Below are 21,713 nucleotides of genomic sequence, written 5' to 3'. Positions count from 1 at the left end.
CGGGCCGTACAGGAGCTAACACTGAGACACACACAGACCGTACAGGAGCTGACACTGAGACACACACGGGCCGTACAGGAGCCGACACTGAGACACACACTGACCGTACAGGAGCTGACACTGAGACACACACAGACCGTACAGGAGCTGACACTGAGACACACACGGGCCGTGCAGGAGCTGTCACTGTGACACACACGGGCCGTACAGGAGCTGACACTGAGACACACACGGGCTGTACAGGAGCTGACACTGAGACACACACGGGCCGTACAGGAGCTGACACTGAGACACACACGGGCCGTACAGGAGCCGACACTGTGACACACACAGACCGTACAGGAGCTGACACTGAGACACACACAGACCGTACAGGACCTGACACTGAGACACACACGGGCCGTACAGGAGCTGACACTGAGACACATACTGACCGTACAGGAGCTGACACTGAGACACACAGGGGCCGTACAGGAGCTGACACTGAGACACACACGGACCGTACAGCAGCTGACACTGAGACACACACGGGCCGTACAGGAGCCGACACGGAGACACACACGGGCCGTACAGGAGCCGACACTGTGACACACACAGACCGTACAGGAGCTGACACTGAGACACACACGGGCCGTACAGGAGCCGACACTGAGACACACACAGACCGTACAGGAGCTGACACGGAGACACACACGGGCCATACAGGAGCCGACACTGAGACACACACGGGCCGTACTGGAGCTGACACTGTGACACACACAGACCGTACAGGAGCTGACACTGAGACACACACAGGCCGTACAGGAGCTGACACTGAGACACACACACGGGCCGTACAGGAGCTGACACTGAGACACACAGGGGCCGTACAGGAGGTGACACTGGGACACACACAGACCGTATAGGAGCCGACACTGAGACACACACGGGCCGTACAGGAGCTGACACTGAGACACACACACAGGCCGTACAGGAGCTGACACTGAGACACACACACGGGCCATACAGGAGCTGACACTGAGACACACACGGGCCGTACAGGAGCTGACACTGAGACACACACGGGCCGTACAGGAGCTGACACTGAGACACACACGGGCCGTGCAGGAGCTGACACTGAGACACACACGGGCCGTACAGGAGCTGATACTGTGACACACACGGACCGTACAGGAGTTGACACTGAGACACACACGGGCCGTACAGGAGCTAACACTGAGACACACACAGACCGTACAGGAGCTGACACTGAGACACACATGGGCCGTACAGGAGCCGACACTGAGACACACACTGACCGTACAGGAGCTGACACTGAGACACACACAGACCGTACAGGAGCTGACACTGAGACACACACGGGCCGTACAGGAGCTGACACTGAGACACACATACGGGCCGTACAGGGGCTGACACTGAGACACACACGGGCCGTACAGGAGCTGACACTGAGACACACACGGGCCATACAGGAGCTGACACTGAGACACACACAGGCCGTACAAGAGCTGACACTGAGACAGACACAGACCGTACAGGAGCCGACACTGCGACACACACGGTCCGTACAGGAGCTGACACTGAGACACACACAGACCGTACAGGAGCCGACACTGAGACACACACGGGCCGTACAGGAGCTGACACTCAGACACACACAGGCCGTACAGGGGCTGACACTGAGACACACACGGGCCGTACAGGAGCTGACACTGAGACACACACAGACCGTACAGGAGCTGACACTGAGACACACACGGGCCGTACAGGAGCTGACACTGAGACACACACAGACCATACAGGAGCTGTCACTGTGACACACACGGGCCGTACAGGAGCTGACACTGAGACACACACGGGCTGTACAGGAGCTGACACTGAGACACACACGGGCTGTACAGGAGCTGACACTGAGACACACACGGACCGTACAGGAGCTGACACTGAGACACACACGGTCCGTACAGGAGCTGACACTGAGACACACACAGGGCGTACAGGAGCCGACACTGAGACACACACGGGCCGTACAGGAGCTGACACTCAGACACACACGGGCCGTACAGGAGCTGACACTGAGACATACACAGACCGTACAGGAGCCGACACTGAGACACACACAGGCCGTACAGGAGCTGACACTGAGACACACACGGGCCATACAGGAGCTGACACTGAGACACACACGGACCGTACAGGGGCTGACACTGAGACACACACGGGCCGTACAGGAGCCGACACTGAGACGCACACGGGCCGTACAGGAGCTGACACTGAGACACACACGGGCCGTACAGGAGCCGACACTGAGACACACACGGGCCGTACAGGAGCTGACACTGAGACACACACACGGGCCGCATTTGACCTGACACTGAGACACACACGGACCGTACAGGAGCTGACACTGAGTCACACACGGGCCGTACAGGAGCTGACACTGAGACACACACTGGCCATACAGGAGCTGACACTGAGACACACACGGTCCGTACAGGAGCTGAAACTGAGACACACACGGGCCGTACAGGAGCTGACACTGAGACACACACAGGCCGTACAGGAGCTGACACTGAGACACACACGGGCCGTACAGGAGCTGAAACTGAGACACACACGGGCCGTACAGGAGGTGACACTGAGACACACACAGGCCGTACAGGAGCTGACACTGAGACACACACGGGCCGTACAGGGGCTGACACTTAGACACACACGGGCCGTACAGGAGCCGACACTGTGACACACACGGGCCGTACAGGAGCCGACACTGAGACACACACGGGCCATACAGGAGCTGACACTGAGGCACACACGGGACGTACAGAAGCCGACACTGAGACACACACGGGCCGTATAGGAGCCGACACTGAGGCACACACGGGCTGTACAGGAGCCGACACTGAGACACACACGGGCCGTACAGGAGCCGACACTGAGACACACACGGGCCGTACAGGAGCCAACGCTGAGACACACACGGCCCGTACAGGAGCCGACACTGAGACACACACGGGCCGTACAGGAGCTGACACTGAGACACACACGGGCCGTACAGGAGCTGACACTGTGACACACACGGGCCGTACAGGAGCTGACACTGAGACACACACGGGCTGTACAGGAGCTGACACTGAGACACACACGGGCCGTACAGGAGCTGACACTGGGACACACACGGACCGTACAGGAGCTGACACTGAGACACACATGGGCCGTACAGTAGCTGACACTGAGACACACACGGGCCGTACAGGAGCCGACACTGAGACACACACGGGCCGTACAGGAGCTGACACTGAGACACACATGTTGTATCCGTGTGTTAATAGTCACTGAAGACAGGAGTTGGTTTCACAGGTGTTTACTGAACAAAGGCTGGAAGGGAACTAACTGATACAACACAATATACAGGCTTATATAGCCCGAGTGGCCATTACCGGCAGTACAGTACACAGGGGGCTCTTAAAGGCACATACACTACAATTCCTCCCCTTTTAGCCAACCAGTACATAATATTTTAAGTAATCATTAATTACATGTTACAAGAAAAATAATCTATACATTGCTGCAGTTAATTAATTATAAGTCAGTCTCTCTGGAGGCTTCCTGACTCGGTCCAGATAACGCCTCGGTGGTGTAGTAGTTTCTGGTGGTGTCGTAGGTTCTTTTGGCAAGGCTCATTCCGCTTGAATGCCAGTGTCGGGTTCATCGGGTTCCAGCATCACCGGATCGGAGGTAGATATGGGTATCTCTACTTCATCATTAGGCGTATAGAGTTGTGGTGTAGGTTGTCCCTTTTCGGATGACTCTATGATTTGGACTCTCACTGGGGTACGTGTTCCACAGACACTGACGCTCATTGGGGTACAGGTTCCACAGGCACTGACTCTCACTGGGGTACGGGTTCCACAGCCACTGACTCTCACTGGGGTACGGGTTCCACAGACAATGACTCTCAATGGGGTACGGGTTGCACAGACACTGATTCTCACTGGGGTACGTGTTCCACAGACACTGACGCTCACTGGGGTACGGGTTCCACAGACACTGACTCTCACTGGGGTGCGGGTTCCACAGACACTGACTCTCACTGGGGTACGGGTTCCGCAGACACTGACTCTCACTGGGGTACGGGTTCCACAGACACTGACTCTCACTGATTACGGGTTCCACAGACACTGACTCTCACGAGGGTACAGGTTCCACAGACACTGACTTTCACTGGGGTAAAGGTTCCACAGACGCTGACACTCACTGGGGTACGGGTTCCACACACACTGACTCTCACTGGGCTACGGGTTCCACAGACACTGACTCTCACTGGGGTACGGGTTCCACAGACACTGACTCTCACTGGGGTACGGGTTCCACAGACACTGACTCTCACTGGGGTACGGGTTCCACAGACACTGATTCTCATTGGAGTACGGGTTCCACAGACACTGAATCTCACTGGGGTACGGGTTCCACAGACACTGATTCTCACTAGGGTACGCGTTCCACAGACAGTGACTCTCACTGGGGTACGGGTTCCACAGACACTTACTCTCACTTGGGTATGGGTTCCACAGACACTGACTCTCATTGGAGTACGGGTTCCACAGGCACTGACTCTCACTGGGGTATGGGTTCCACAGACACTGACTCTCACTGGGGTACGGGTTCCACACACACTGACTCTCACTGGGGTACGGGTTCCACAGACACTGACTCTCACTGGGGTACGTGTTCCACAGACACTGACGCTCAGTGGGGTACGGGTTCCACAGGCACTGACTCTCACTGTGGTACGGGTTCCACAGACACTGACTCTCACTGGGGTACGGGTTCCACAGACAATGTCTCTCACTGGGGTACGGGTTCCACAGACACTGACTCTCACTGGGGTACGGGTTCCACAGACACTGACTCTCAGTGGGGTACGGGTTCCACAGATACTGACTCTCACTGGGGTACGGGTTCCACAGACACTGAATCTCACTGGGGTTCGGGTTCCACAGACACTGACTCTCACTGTAGTACGGGTTCCACAGACACTGAATCTCACTGGGGTACGGGTTCCACAGAAACTGACTCTCATTGGGTACGGGTTCCACAGACACTGACTCTCACTGGGGTACGGGTTCCACAGACACTGACTCTCTCTGCGGTACGCGTTCCACAGACACTGACTCTCACTGGGGTACGGCTTCCACAGACACTGACTCTCACTGGGGTACAGGTTCCACAGACACTGACTCTCACTGGGGTACGCGTTCCACAGACACTGACGCTCAGTGGGGTACTGGTTCCACAGGCACTGACTCTCACTGTGGTACGGGTTCCACAGACACTGACTCTCACTGGGGTACGGGTTCCACAGACAATGTCTCTCACTGGGGTACGGGTTCCACAGACACTGACTCTCACTGGGGTACGGGTTCCACAGACACTGACTCTCAGTGGGGTACGGGTTCCACAGATACTGACTCTCACTGGGGTACGGGTTCCACAGACACTGAATCTCACTGGGGTTCGGGTTCCACAGACACTGACTCTCACTGTAGTACGGGTTCCACAGACACTGAATCTCACTGGGGTACGGGTTCCACAGAAACTGACTCTCACTGGGGTACGGGTTCCACAGACACTGACTCTCACTGGGGTACGGGTTCCACAGACACTGACTCTCTCTGCGGTACGCGTTCCACAGACACTGACTCTCACTGGGGTACGAGTTCCACAGACACTGACTCTCACTGGGGTACAGGTTCCACAGACATTGACTCTCACTGGGGTACGGGTTCCACAGACACTGACTCTCACTGGGGTACGGGTTCCACAGACACTGACTCTCACTGGGGTACGGTTTGCACAGACACTGACTCTCACTGGGGTACGGGTTTCACAGACACTGACTCTAACTGGGGTACGGGTTCCACCGACACTGACTGTCACTGGGGTGCGGGTTCCACAGACACTGACTTTCACTGGGGTACGGGTTCCACAAACACTGACACTCACTGGGGTACGGGTTCCACACAAACTGACTCTCACTGGTGTACGGGTTCCACAGACACTGACTCTCACTGGGGTACGGCTTCCACAGACACTGACTCTCACTGCGGTACAGGTTCCACAGACACTGACTCTCACTGCGGTACAGGTTTCACAGACACTGACTCTCACTGGGGTACGGGTTCCACAGACACTGACTCTCACTGGGGTACGGGTTCTCAGACACTGACTCTCACTGGGGTACGGGTTCCACAGACACTGACTCTCACTGGGGTACGGGTTCCACAGACACTGACTCTCACTTGGGTACGGGTTCCAGAGGCACTGACTCACACTGGGGTACGGTTTCCACAGACCCTGACTCTCACTGGGGTACGGGTTTCACAGACACTGACTACAACTGGGGTACGGGTTCCACCGACACTGACTCTCACTGGGGTACGGGTTCCACCGACACTGATTCTCTCTGGGGTACGCATTCCACAGACACTGACTCCCACTGGGGTGCGGGTTCCACAGACACTGACTTTCACTGGGGTACGGGTTCCACAAACACTGACACTCACTCGGGTACGGGTTCCACACACACTGACTCTCACTGGTGTACGGGTTCCACAGACACTGACTCTCACTGGGGTACGGGTTCCACAGACACTGACTCTCACTGCGGTACAGGTTCCACAGACACTGACTCTCACTGGGGTACGGGTTCCACAGACACTGACTCTCACTAGGGTACGGGTTCCACAGACACTGACTCTCACTGGTATACCGGTTCCACAGACACTGACTATCACTGGGGAACGGATTCCACAGACACTGATTCTCACTGGGGTACGCGTTCCACAGACACTGACTCTCACTGGGGTACGGGCTCCACAGACACTGACTCTCACTGGGGTACGGGTTCCACAGACACCGACTCTCACTGAGGTACGGGTTCCACAGACACTGACTCTCACTGGGGTACGGGTTCCACAGGCACTGACTCTCACTGGGATACGGGTTCCACACACACTGACTCTCACTGGGGTACGGGTTCCACAGACACTGACTCTCACTGGGGTACGGGTTCCACAGACACTGACTCTCACTGGGGTACGTGTTCCACAGACACTGACGCTCACTGGGGTACAGGTTCCACAGGCACTGACTCTCACTGGGGTACGGGTTCCACAGACACTGACTCTCACTGGGGTACGGGTTCCACAGACAATGACTCTGACTAGGGTACGGGTTCCACAGACACTGACTCTCACTGGGGTACGGGTCCAACAGACACTGACTCTAACTTGGGTACGGGTTCCACAGACACTGACTCTCACTGGGGTACGGGTTCCACAGACACTGACTCTCACTGGGGTACGGGTTCCACAGAAACTGAATCTCACTGGGGTACGGGTTCCACGCACACTGACTCTCACTGGGGTACGGGTTTCACAGACACTGACTCTCACTGGGGTAAGGGTTCCACAGACACTGACTCTCACTGGGGTACGGGTTCCACAGACACTGACTCTCACTGGGGTACGGGTTCCACAGACACTGACTCTCACTGGGGCACGGGTTCCACAGACACTGACTCTCACTGGGGTACGGGTTCCACAGGCACTGACTCTCACTGGGGTACGGGTTCCACAGACATGGACTCTCACTGGGGTACGTGTTCCACAGACACTGACGCTCATTGGGGTACAGGTTCCACAGGCACTGACTCTCACTGGGGTACGGGTTCCACAGACACTGACTCTCACTCGGGTACGGGTTCCAGAGACAATGACTCTCAATGGGGTACGGGTTGCACAGACACTGACTCTCACTGGGGTACGTGTTCCACAGACACTGACGCTCACTGGGGTACGGGTTCCACAGACACTGACTCTCACTGGGGTGCGGGTTCCACAGACACTGACTCTCACTGGGGTACGGGTTCCGCAGACACTGACTCTCACTGGGGTACGGGTTCCACAGACACTGACTCTCACTGGGTACGGGTTCCACAGACACCGACTGTCACTAGGGTACAGGTTCCACAGACACTGACTCTCACTGGGGTAAAGGTTCCACAGACACTGACACTCACTGGGGTACGGGTTCCACACACACTGACTCTCACTGGGCTACGGGTTCCACAGACACTGACTCTCACTGGGGTACAGGTTCCACAGACACTGATTCTCATTGGAGTACGGGTTCCACAGACACTGAATCTCACTGGGGTACGGGTTCCACAGACACTGATTCTCACTAGGGTACGCGTTCCACAGACAGTGACTCTCACTGGGGTACGGGTTCCACAGACACTTACTCTCACTTGGGTATGGGTTCCACAGACACTGACTCTCATTGGAGTACGGGTTCCACAGGCACTGACTCTCACTGGGGTACGGGTTCCACAGACACTGACTCTCACTGGGGTACGGGTTCCACACACACTGACTCTCACTGGGGTACGGGTTCCACAGACACTGACTCTCACTGGGGTACGTGTTCCACAGACACTGACGCTCAGTGGGGTACGGGTTCCACAGGCACTGACTCTCACTGTGATACGGGTTCCACAGACACTGACTCTCACTGGGGTACGGGTTCCACAGACAATGTCTCTCACTGGGGTACGGGTTCCACAGACACTGACTCTCACTGGGGTACGGGTTCCACAGACACTGACTCTCAGTGGGGTACGGGTTCCACAGATACTGACTCTCACTGGGGTACGGGTTCCACAGACACTGAATCTCACTGGGGTTCGGGTTCCACAGACACTGACTCTCACTGTAGTACGGGTTCCACAGACACTGAATCTCACTGGGGTACGGGTTCCACAGAAACTGACTCTCATTGGGTACGGGTTCCACAGACACTGACTCTCACTGGGGTACGGGTTCCACAGACACTGACTCTCTCTGCGGTATGCGTTCCACAGACACTGACTCTCACTGGGGTACGGGTTCCACAGACACTGACTCTCACTGGGGTACAGGTTCCACAGACACTGACTCTCACTGGGGTACGGGTTCCACAGACACTGACGCTCAGTGGGGTACGGGTTCCACAGGCACTGACTCTCACTGTGGTACGGGTTCCACAGACACTGACTCTCACTGGGGTACGGGTTCCACAGACAATGTCTCTCACTGGGGTACGGGTTCCACAGACACTGACTCTCACTGGGGTACGGGTTCCACAGACACTGACTCTCAGTGGGGTACGGGTTCCACAGATACTGACTCTCACTGGGGTACGGGTTCCACAGACACTGAATCTCACTGGGGTTCGGGTTCCACAGACACTGACTCTCACTGTAGTACGGGTTCCACAGACACTGAATCTCACTGGGGTACGGGTTCCACAGAAACTGACTCTCACTGGGGTACGGGTTCCACAGACACTGACTCTCACTGGGGTACGGGTTCCACAGACACTGACTCTCTCTGCGGTACGCGTTCCACAGACACAGACTCTCACTGGGGTACGGGTTCCACAGACACTGACTCTCACTGGGGTACAGGTTCCACAGACACTGACTCTCACTGGGGTACGGGTTCCACAGACCCTGACTCTCACTGGGGTACGGGTTCCACAGACACTGACTCTCACTGGGGTACGGCTTGCACAGACACTGACTCTCACTGGGGTACGGGTTTCACAGACACTGACTCTAACTGGGGTACGGGTTCCACCGACACTGACTGTCACTGGGGTGCGGGTTCCACAGACACTGACTCTCACTGGGGTGCGGGTTCCACAGACACTGACTTTCACTGGGGTACGGGTTCCACAAACACTGACACTCACTGGGGTACGGGTTCCACACAAACTGACTCTCACTGGTGTACGGGTTCCACAGACACTGACTCTCACTGGGGTACGGCTTCCACAGACACTGACTCTCACTGGGGTACGGGTTCCACAGACACTGACTCTCACTGGGGTACGGGTTCCACAGACACTGAGTCTCACTGGGGTACGGGTTCTCAGACACTGACTCTCACTGGGGTACGGGTTCCACAGACACTGACTCTCACTGGGGTACGGCTTCCACAGACACTGACTCTCACTGGGGTACGGGTTCTCAGACACTGACTCTCACTGCGGTACAGGTTCCACAGACACTGACTCTCACTGGGGTACGGGTTCCACAGACACTGAGTCTCACTGGGGTACGGGTTCTCAGACACTGACTCTCACTGGGGTACGGGTTCCACAGACACTGACTCTCACTGGGGTACAGGTTCCATAGACACTGACTCTCAGTGGGGTACGGGTTCCACAGACACTGACTCTCACTGGGGTACGGATTCCACAGGCACTGACACTCACTGGGGTGCGGGTTCCACACACACTGACTCTCACTGGTGTACGGCTTCCACAGACACTGACTCTCACTGGGGTACGGGTTCCACAGACACTGACTCTCTCTGCGGTACGGGTTCCACAGACACTGACTCTCACTGGGGTACGGGTTCCAGAGGCACTGACTCACACTGGGGTACGGTTTCCACAGACACTGACTCTCACTGGGGTACGGGTTTCACAGACACTGACTACAACTGGGGTACGGGTTCCACCGACACTGACTCTCACTGGGGTACGGGTTCCACCGACACTGATTCTCACTGGGGTACGCATTCCACAGACACTGACTCTCACTGGGGTACGGGTTCCACAGACACTGACTCTCACTGGGGTACGGGTTCCACACACACCGACTCTCACTGGGGTACGCGTTCCACCGACACTGACTCTCACTGGGGTACGTGTTCCACAGACACTGACTCTCACTGGGGTACGGGTTCCACACACACTGACTCTCACTGGGGTGCGGGTTCCACAGACACTGACTTTCACTGGGGTACGGGTTCCACAGAAACTGACTCTCACTGGGGTACGGGTTCCACACACACTGACTCTCACTGGGGTACGGGTTCCACACACACTGACTCTCACTGGGGTACGGGTTCCACAGACAGTGACTTTCACTGGGGTACGGGTTCCACAGAAACTGACTCTCACTGGGGTACGGGTTCCACACAAACTGACTCTCACTGAGGTACGGGTTCCACAGACACTGACTCTCACTGGGGTACGGGTTCCACAGACACTGACTCTCACTGGGGTACGGGTTCCACAGACACTGACTCTCACTGGGCTACGGGTTCCACAGACACTGACTCTCACTGGGGTACGGGATCCACAGACACCGACTCTCACTGAGGTACGGGTTCCACAGACACTGACTCTCACTGGGGTACGGCATCCACAGACACTGACTCTCACTGTGGTACGGATTCCACAGACACTGACTCTCACTGGGGTACGGGTTCCGCCGACACTGACTCTCACTGGGGTACGGGTTCCACAGACACTGACTCTCACTGGGGTACGGGTTCCACAGACAATGTCTCTCACTGGGGTACGGGTTCCACAGACACTGACTCTCACTGGGGTACGGGTTCCACAGATACTGACTCTCACTAGGGTACGTGTTCCACAGACACTGACTCTCACTGGGGTACGGATTCCAAAGACACTGAATCTCACTGGGGTTCGGGTTCCACAGACACTGACTCTCACTGGGGTACGGGTTCCACAGACACTGAATCTCACTGGGGTACGGGTTCCACAGACACTGACTCCCACTGGGGTACGGGTTCCACAGACACTGACTCTCACTGGGGTACGGGTTCCATAGACACTGACTCTCTCTGCGGTACGGGTTCCACAGACACTGACTCTCACTGGGGTACGGGTTCCACAGACATTGACTCTCACTCGGGTACGGGTTCCACAGACACTGACTCTCACTGGGGTACGGGTTCCACAGACACTGACTCTCACTGGGGTACGGGATCCACAGACACTGACTCTCACTGGGGTACGGTTTCCACAGACACTGACTCTCACTGGGGTACGGGTTTCACAGACACTGACTCTAACTGGGGTACGGGTTCCACTGACACTGACTGTCACTGGGGTACGGGTTCCACAGACACTGACTCTCACTGGGGTGCGGGTTCCACAGACACTGACTTTCACTGGGGTACGGGTTCCACAAACACTGACACTCACTGGGGTACGGGTTCCACACAAACTGACTCTCACTGGTGTACGGGTTCCACAGACACTGACTCTCCCTGGGGTACGGGTTCCACAGACACTGACTCTCGCTGCGGTACAGGTTCCACAGACACTGACTCTCACTGGGGTACGGGTTCCACAGACACTGAGTCTCACTGGGGTACGGGTTCTCAGACACTGACTCTCACTGGGGTACGCGTTCCACAGATACTGACTCTCACTGGGGTACGGGTTCCATAGACACTGACTCTCACTGGGGTACGGGTTCCACAGACACTGACTCTCACTGGGGTACGGGTTCCACAGACACTGACTCTCACTGGGGTACGGGTTCCACAGACACTGACTCTCACTGGGGTACGGGTTCCACAGACACTGACCCGCACTGGGGTACGGGTTCCACAGACACTGACTCTCACTGGGGTATGTGTTCCACAGACACTGACTCTCACTGGGGTACGGGTTCCACAGACACTGACACTCACTGGGGTACGGGTTCCACACACACTGACTCTCACTGGTGTACAGCTTCCACAGACACTGACTCTCACTGGGGTACGGGTTCCACAGACACTGACTCTCTTTGCGGTACGGGTTTCACAGACATTGACTCTCACTGGGGTAGGGGTTCCACAGACACTGACTCTCACTGGGGTACGGGTTCCACAGACACTGACTCTCACTGGGGTACGGGTTCCACAGACACTGACTCTCACTGGGGTACGGGTTCCACAGACACTGACTCTCACTGGGGTACGGGTTCCACAGACACTGACTCTCACTGGGGTACGGGTTCCACAGACACTGACTCTCACTGGGGTACGGTATCCACAGACACTGACTCTCACTGGGGTACGGGTTTCACAGAAACTGACTCTAACTGGGGTACGGGTTCCACCGACACTGACTGTCAATGGGGTACAGGTTCCACAGACACTGACTCTCACTGGGGTGCGGGTTCCACAGACACTGACTTTCACTGGGGTAAGGGTTCCACAAACACTGACACTCACTGGGGTACGGGTTCCACACAAACTGACTCTCACTGGTGTACGGGTTCCACAGACACTGACTCTCACTGGGGTACGGGTTCCACAGACACTGACTCTCACTGCGGTACAGGTTCCACAGACACTGACTCTCACTGGGGTACGGGTTCCACAGACACTGAGTCTCACTGGGGTACGGGTTCTCAGACACTGACTCTCACTGGGTTACGAGTTCCACAGATACTGACTCTCACTGGGGTACGGGTTCCATAGACACTGACTCTCACTGGGGTACGGGTTCCACAGACACTGACTCTCACTGGGGTACGGGTTCCATAGACACTGACTCTCACTGGGGTACGGGTTCCATAGACACTGACTCTCACTGGGGTACGGGTTCCACAGACACTGACTCTCACTGGGGTACGGGTTCCACAGACTCTGACTATCACTGGGGTACGGGTTCCACAGACACTGACTCTCACTGGGGTACGGGTTCCACAGACACTGACTTTCACTGGGGTACGGGTTCCACACACACTGACTCTCACTGGGGTACGGGTTCCACAGACACTGACTCTCACTGGGGTACGGGTTCCACAGACACTGACACTCACTGGGGTACGGGTTCCACACACACTGACTCTCACTGGTGTACGGCTTCCACAGACACTGACTCTCACAGGGGTACGGGTTCCACAGACACTGACTCTCTTTGCGGTACGGGTTCCACAGACATTGACTCTCACTGGGGTAGGGGTTCCACAGGCACTGACTCTAACTGGGGTACGGGTTCCACAGACACTGACTCTCACTGGGGTACGGGTTCCACAGACACTGACTCTCACTGGGGTACGGGTTCCAGATGCACTGAATCACACTGGGGTACGGTTTCCACAGACACTGACTCTCACTGGGGTACGGGTTTCACAGACACGGACTCCAACTGGGGTACGGGTTCCACCGACACTGACTCTCACTGGGGTACGGGTTCCACCGACACTGATTCTCACTAGGGTACGCATTCCACAGACACTGACTCTCACTGGGGTACGGGTTCCACAGACACTGACTCTCACTGGGGTACGGTTCCACAGACACCGACTCTCACTGGGGTACGGGTTCCACCGACACTGACTCTCGCTGGGGTACGGTTTCCACAGACACTGACTCTCACTGGGGTACGGGTTCCACAGACACTGACTCTCACTGGGGTACGGTTCCACAGACACTGACTCTCACTGGGGTACGGGTTCCACAGACACTGACTCTCACTGGGGTACGGTTCCACAGACACCGACTCTCACTGGGGTACGGGTTCCACCGACACTGACTCTCGCTGGGGTACGGTTTCCACAGACACTGACTCTCACTGGGGTACGGGATCCACAGACACCGACTCTCACTGAGGTACGGGTTCCACAGACACTGACTCTCACTGGGGTACGGGTTCCACAGGCACTGACTCTCACTGCGGTACAGGTTCCACAGACACTGACTATCACTGGGGTACGGATTCCACAGACACTGACTCTCACGAGGGTACGGGTTCGACAGACACTGACTCTCACTGGTATACCGGTTCCACAGACACTGACTATCACTGGGGAACGGATTCCACAAACACTGATTCTCACTGGGGTACGCGTTCCACAGACACTGACTCTCACTGGGGTACGGATTCCACAGACACTGACTCTCACTGGGGTACGGGTTCCACAGACACTGACTCTCACTGGGGTACGGTTCCACAGACACCGACTCTCACTGGGGTACGGGTTCCACCGACACTGACTCTCGCTGGGGTACGGTTTCCACAGACACTGACTCTCACTGGGGTACGGGTTCCACAGACACTGACTCTCACTGGGGTACGGTTCCACAGACACTGACTCTCACTGGGGTACGGGTTCCACAGACACTGACTCTCACTGGGGTACGGTTCCACAGACACCGACTCTCACTGGGGTACGGGTTCCACCGACACTGACTCTCGCTGGGGTACGGTTTCCACAGACACTGACTCTCACTGGGGTACGGGATCCACAGACACCGACTCTCACTGAGGTACGGGTTCCACAGACACTGACTCTCACTGGGGTACGGGTTCCACAGGCACTGACTCTCACTGCGGTACAGGTTCCACAGACACTGACTATCACTGGGGTACGGATTCCACAGACACTGACTCTCACGAGGGTACGGGTTCGACAGACACTGACTCTCACTGGTATACCGGTTCCACAGACACTGACTATCACTGGGGAACGGATTCCACAAACACTGATTCTCACTGGGGTACGCGTTCCACAGACACTGACTCTCACTGGGGTACGGATTCCACAGACACTGACTCTCACTGGGGTGCGGGTTCCACAGACACTGACTTTCACTGGGGTACGGGTTCCACAAACACTGACACTCACTGGGGTTCGGTTTCCACACAAACTGACTCTCACTGCGGTACAGGTTCCACAGACACTGACTCTCACTGGGGTACGGGTTCCACAGACACTGAGTCTCACTGGGGTACGGGTTCTCAGACACTGACTCTCACTGGGGTACGGGTTCCACAGACACTGACTCTCACTGGGGTACGGCTTCCACAGACACTGACTCTCACTGCGGTACAGGTTCCACAGACACTGACTCTCACTGGGGTACGGGTTCCACAGACACTGAGTCTCACTGGGGTACGGGTTCTCAGACACTGACTCTCACTGGGGTACGGGTTCCACAGACACTGACCCGCACTGGGGTACGGGTTCCACACACACTGACTCTCACTGGGGTACGGGTTCCACAGACACTGACTCTCACTGGGGTACGGGTTCCTCAGACACTGACTCTCACTGGGGTACGGGTTCCACAGACACTGACTCTCACTGGGGTACGGGTTCCACAGACACTGACTCTCACTGGGGTACGGGTTCCACAGACACTGACTCTCACTGGGGTACGGGTTCCACAGACACTGACTCTCACTGGGGTGCGGGTTCCACACACACTGACTCTCACTGGTGTACGGCTTCCACAGACACTGACTCTCACTGGGGTACGGGTTCCACAGACACTGACTCTCACTGGGGTACGGGTTCCACAGACACTGACTCTCTCTGCGGTACGGGTTCCACAGACATTGACTCTCACTGGGGTACGGGTTCCACAGACACTGACTCTCACTGGGGTACGGGTTCCACAGACACTGACTCTCACTGGGGTACGGGTTCCACAGACACTGACTCTCAGTAGGGTACGGGTTCCAGAGGCACTGACTCACACTGGGGTACGGGTTCCACAGACACTGACTCTCACTGGGGTACGGGTTCCACAGACACTGACTCACACTGGGGTACGGGTTCCACAGACACTGACTCTCACTGGGGTACGGGTTCCACAGACACTGACTCTCACTGGGGTACGGGTTCCACAGACACTGACTCTCACTGGGGTGCGGGTTCCACACACACTGACTCTCACTGGTGTACGGCTTCCACAGACACTGACTCTCACTGGGGTACGGGTTCCACAGACACTGACTCTCTCTGCGGTACGGGTTCCACAGACATTGACTCTCACTGGGGTACGGGTTCCACAGACACTGACTCTCACTGGGGTACGGGTTCCACAGACACTGAGTCTCACTGGGGTACGTGTTCACAGACACTGACTCTCACTGGGGTACGGATTCCACAGGCACTGACACTCACTGGGGTGCGGGTTCCACACACACTGACTCTCACTGGTGTACGGCTTCCACAGACACTGACTCTCACTGGGGTACGGGTTCCACAGACACTGACTCTCTCTGCGGTACGGGTTCCACAGACACTGACTCTCACTGGGGTACGGGTTCCAGAGGCACTGACTCACACTGGGGTACGGTTTCCACAGACACTGACTCTCACTGGGGTACGGGTTTCACAGACACTGACTACAACTGGGGTACGGGTTCCACCGACACTGACTCTCACTGGGGTACGGGTTCCACCGACACTGATTCTCACTGGGGTACGCATTCCACAGACACTGACTCTCACTGGGGTACGGGTTCCACAGACACTGACTCTCACTGGGGTACGGGTTCCACACACACCGACTCTCACTGGGGTACGCGTTCCACCGACACTGACTCTCACTGGGGTACGTGTTCCACAGACACTGACTCTCACTGGGGTACGGGTTCCACACACACTGACTCTCACTGGGGTGCGGGTTCCACAGACACTGACTTTCACTGGGGTACGGGTTCCACAGAAACTGACTCTCACTGGGGTACGGGTTCCACACACACTGACTCTCACTGGGGTACGGGTTCCACACACACTGACTCTCACTGGGGTACGGGTTCCACAGACAGTGACTTTCACTGGGGTACGGGTTCCACAGAAACTGACTCTCACTGGGGTACGGGTTCCACACAAACTGACTCTCACTGAGGTACGGGTTCCACAGACACTGACTCTCACTGGGGTACGGGTTCCACAGACACTGACTCTCACTGGGGTACGGGTTCCACAGACACTGACTCTCACTGGGCTACGGGTTCCACAGACACTGACTCTCACTGGGGTACGGGATCCACAGACACCGACTCTCACTGAGGTACGGGTTCCACAGACACTGACTCTCACTGGGGTACGGCATCCACAGACACTGACTCTCACTGTGGTACGGATTCCACAGACACTGACTCTCACTGGGGTACGGGTTCCGCCGACACTGACTCTCACTGGGGTACGGGTTCCACAGACACTGACTCTCACTGGGGTACGGGTTCCACAGACAATGTCTCTCACTGGGGTACGGGTTCCACAGACACTGACTCTCACTGGGGTACGGGTTCCACAGATACTGACTCTCACTAGGGTACGTGTTCCACAGACACTGACTCTCACTGGGGTACGGATTCCAAAGACACTGAATCTCACTGGGGTTCGGGTTCCACAGACACTGACTCTCACTGGGGTACGGGTTCCACAGACACTGAATCTCACTGGGGTACGGGTTCCACAGACACTGACTCCCACTGGGGTACGGGTTCCACAGACACTGACTCTCACTGGGGTACGGGTTCCATAGACACTGACTCTCTCTGCGGTACGGGTTCCACAGACACTGACTCTCACTGGGGTACGGGTTCCACAGACATTGACTCTCACTCGGGTACGGGTTCCACAGACACTGACTCTCACTGGGGTACGGGTTCCACAGACACTGACTCTCACTGGGGTACGGGATCCACAGACACTGACTCTCACTGGGGTACGGTTTCCACAGACACTGACTCTCACTGGGGTACGGGTTTCACAGACACTGACTCTAACTGGGGTACGGGTTCCACTGACACTGACTGTCACTGGGGTACGGGTTCCACAGACACTGACTCTCACTGGGGTGCGGGTTCCACAGACACTGACTTTCACTGGGGTACGGGTTCCACAAACACTGACACTCACTGGGGTACGGGTTCCACACAAACTGACTCTCACTGGTGTACGGGTTCCACAGACACTGACTCTCCCTGGGGTACGGGTTCCACAGACACTGACTCTCGCTGCGGTACAGGTTCCACAGACACTGACTCTCACTGGGGTACGGGTTCCACAGACACTGAGTCTCACTGGGGTACGGGTTCTCAGACACTGACTCTCACTGGGGTACGCGTTCCACAGATACTGACTCTCACTGGGGTACGGGTTCCATAGACACTGACTCTCACTGGGGTACGGGTTCCACAGACACTGACTCTCACTGGGGTACGGGTTCCACAGACACTGACTCTCACTGGGGTACGGGTTCCACAGACACTGACTCTCACTGGGGTACGGGTTCCACAGACACTGACCCGCACTGGGGTACGGGTTCCACAGACACTGACTCTCACTGGGGTATGTGTTCCACAGACACTGACTCTCACTGGGGTACGGGTTCCACAGACACTGACACTCACTGGGGTACGGGTTCCACACACACTGACTCTCACTGGTGTACAGCTTCCACAGACACTGACTCTCACTGGGGTACGGGTTCCACAGACACTGACTCTCTTTGCGGTACGGGTTTCACAGACATTGACTCTCACTGGGGTAGGGGTTCCACAGACACTGACTCTCACTGGGGTCCGGGTTCCACAGACACTGACTCTCACTGGGGTACGGGTTCCACAGACACTGACTCTCACTGGGGTACGGGTTCCACAGACACTGACTCTCACTGGGGTACGGGTTCCACAGACACTGACTCTCACTGGGGTACGGGTTCCACAGACACTGACTCTCACTGGGGTACGGTATCCACAGACACTGACTCTCACTGGGGTACGGGTTTCACAGAAACTGACTCTAACTGGGGTACGGGTTCCACCGACACTGACTGTCAATGGGGTACAGGTTCCACAGACACTGACTCTCACTGGGGTGCGGGTTCCACAGACACTGACTTTCACTGGGGTAAGGGTTCCACAAACACTGACACTCACTGGGGTACGGGTTCCACACAAACTGACTCTCACTGGTGTACGGGTTCCACAGACACTGACTCTCACTGGGGTACGGGTTCCACAGACACTGACTCTCACTGCGGTACAGGTTCCACAGACACTGACTCTCACTGGGGTACGGGTTCCACAGACACTGAGTCTCACTGGGGTACGGGTTCTCAGACACTGACTCTCACTGGGTTACGAGTTCCACAGATACTGACTCTCACTGGGGTACGGGTTCCATAGACACTGACTCTCACTGGGGTACGGGTTCCACAGACACTGACTCTCACTGGGGTACGGGTTCCATAGACACTGACTCTCACTGGGGTACGGGTTCCATAGACACTGACTCTCACTGGGGTACGGGTTCCACAGACACTGACTCTCACTGGGGTACGGGTTCCACAGACTCTGACTATCACTGGGGTACGGGTTCCACAGACACTGACTCTCACTGGGGTACGGGTTCCACAGACACTGACTTTCACTGGGGTACGGGTTCCACACACACTGACTCTCACTGGGGTACGGGTTCCACAGACACTGACTCTCACTGGGGTACGGGTTCCACAGACACTGACACTCACTGGGGTACGGGTTCCACACACACTGACTCTCACTGGTGTACGGCTTCCACAGACACTGACTCTCACAGGGGTACGGGTTCCACAGACACTGACTCTCTTTGCGGTACGGGTTCCACAGACATTGACTCTCACTGGGGTAGGGGTTCCACAGGCACTGACTCTAACTGGGGTACGGGTTCCACAGACACTGACTCTCACTGGGGTACGGGTTCCACAGACACTGACTCTCACTGGGGTACGGGTTCCAGATGCACTGAATCACACTGGGGTACGGTTTCCACAGACACTGACTCTCACTGGGGTACGGGTTTCACAGACACGGACTCCAACTGGGGTACGGGTTCCACCGACACTGACTCTCACTGGGGTACGGGTTCCACCGACACTGATTCTCACTAGGGTACGCATTCCACAGACACTGACTCTCACTGGGGTACGGGTTCCACAGACACTGACTCTCACTGGGGTACGGTTCCACAGACACCGACTCTCACTGGGGTACGGGTTCCACCGACACTGACTCTCGCTGGGGTACGGTTTCCACAGACACTGACTCTCACTGGGGTACGGGTTCCACAGACACTGACTCTCACTGGGGTACGGTTCCACAGACACTGACTCTCACTGGGGTACGGGTTCCACAGACACTGACTCTCACTGGGGTACGGTTCCACAGACACCGACTCTCACTGGGGTACGGGTTCCACCGACACTGACTCTCGCTGGGGTACGGTTTCCACAGACACTGACTCTCACTGGGGTACGGGATCCACAGACACCGACTCTCACTGAGGTACGGGTTCCACAGACACTGACTCTCACTGGGGTACGGGTTCCACAGGCACTGACTCTCACTGCGGTACAGGTTCCACAGACACTGACTATCACTGGGGTACGGATTCCACAGACACTGACTCTCACGAGGGTACGGGTTCGACAGACACTGACTCTCACTGGTATACCGGTTCCACAGACACTGACTATCACTGGGGAACGGATTCCACAAACACTGATTCTCACTGGGGTACGCGTTCCACAGACACTGACTCTCACTGGGGTACGGATTCCACAGACACTGACTCTCACTGGGGTGCGGGTTCCACAGACACTGACTTTCACTGGGGTACGGGTTCCACAAACACTGACACTCACTGGGGTTCGGTTTCCACACAAACTGACTCTCACTGCGGTACAGGTTCCACAGACACTGACTCTCACTGGGGTACGGGTTCCACAGACACTGAGTCTCACTGGGGTACGGGTTCTCAGACACTGACTCTCACTGGGGTACGGGTTCCACAGACACTGACTCTCACTGGGGTACGGCTTCCACAGACACTGACTCTCACTGCGGTACAGGTTCCACAGACACTGACTCTCACTGGGGTACGGGTTCCACAGACACTGACTCTCACTGGGGTACGGGTTCCACAGACACTGAATCTCACTGGGGTACGGGTTCCACAGACACTGACTCCCACTGGGGTACGGGTTCCACAGACACTGACTCTCACTGGGGTGCGGGTTCCACACACACTGACTCTCACTGGTGTACGGCTTCCACAGACA

Source organism: Somniosus microcephalus, chromosome 23 (genome assembly GCF_052327205.1).
Source record: "Somniosus microcephalus isolate GS21.2 chromosome 23, FLI_Smic_1.0, whole genome shotgun sequence".
Taxonomy (NCBI): domain Eukaryota; kingdom Metazoa; phylum Chordata; class Chondrichthyes; order Squaliformes; family Somniosidae; genus Somniosus; species Somniosus microcephalus.
The sequence above is the reverse complement of the archived record's forward strand: the minus strand, read 5'-3'. Positions refer to the sequence as shown.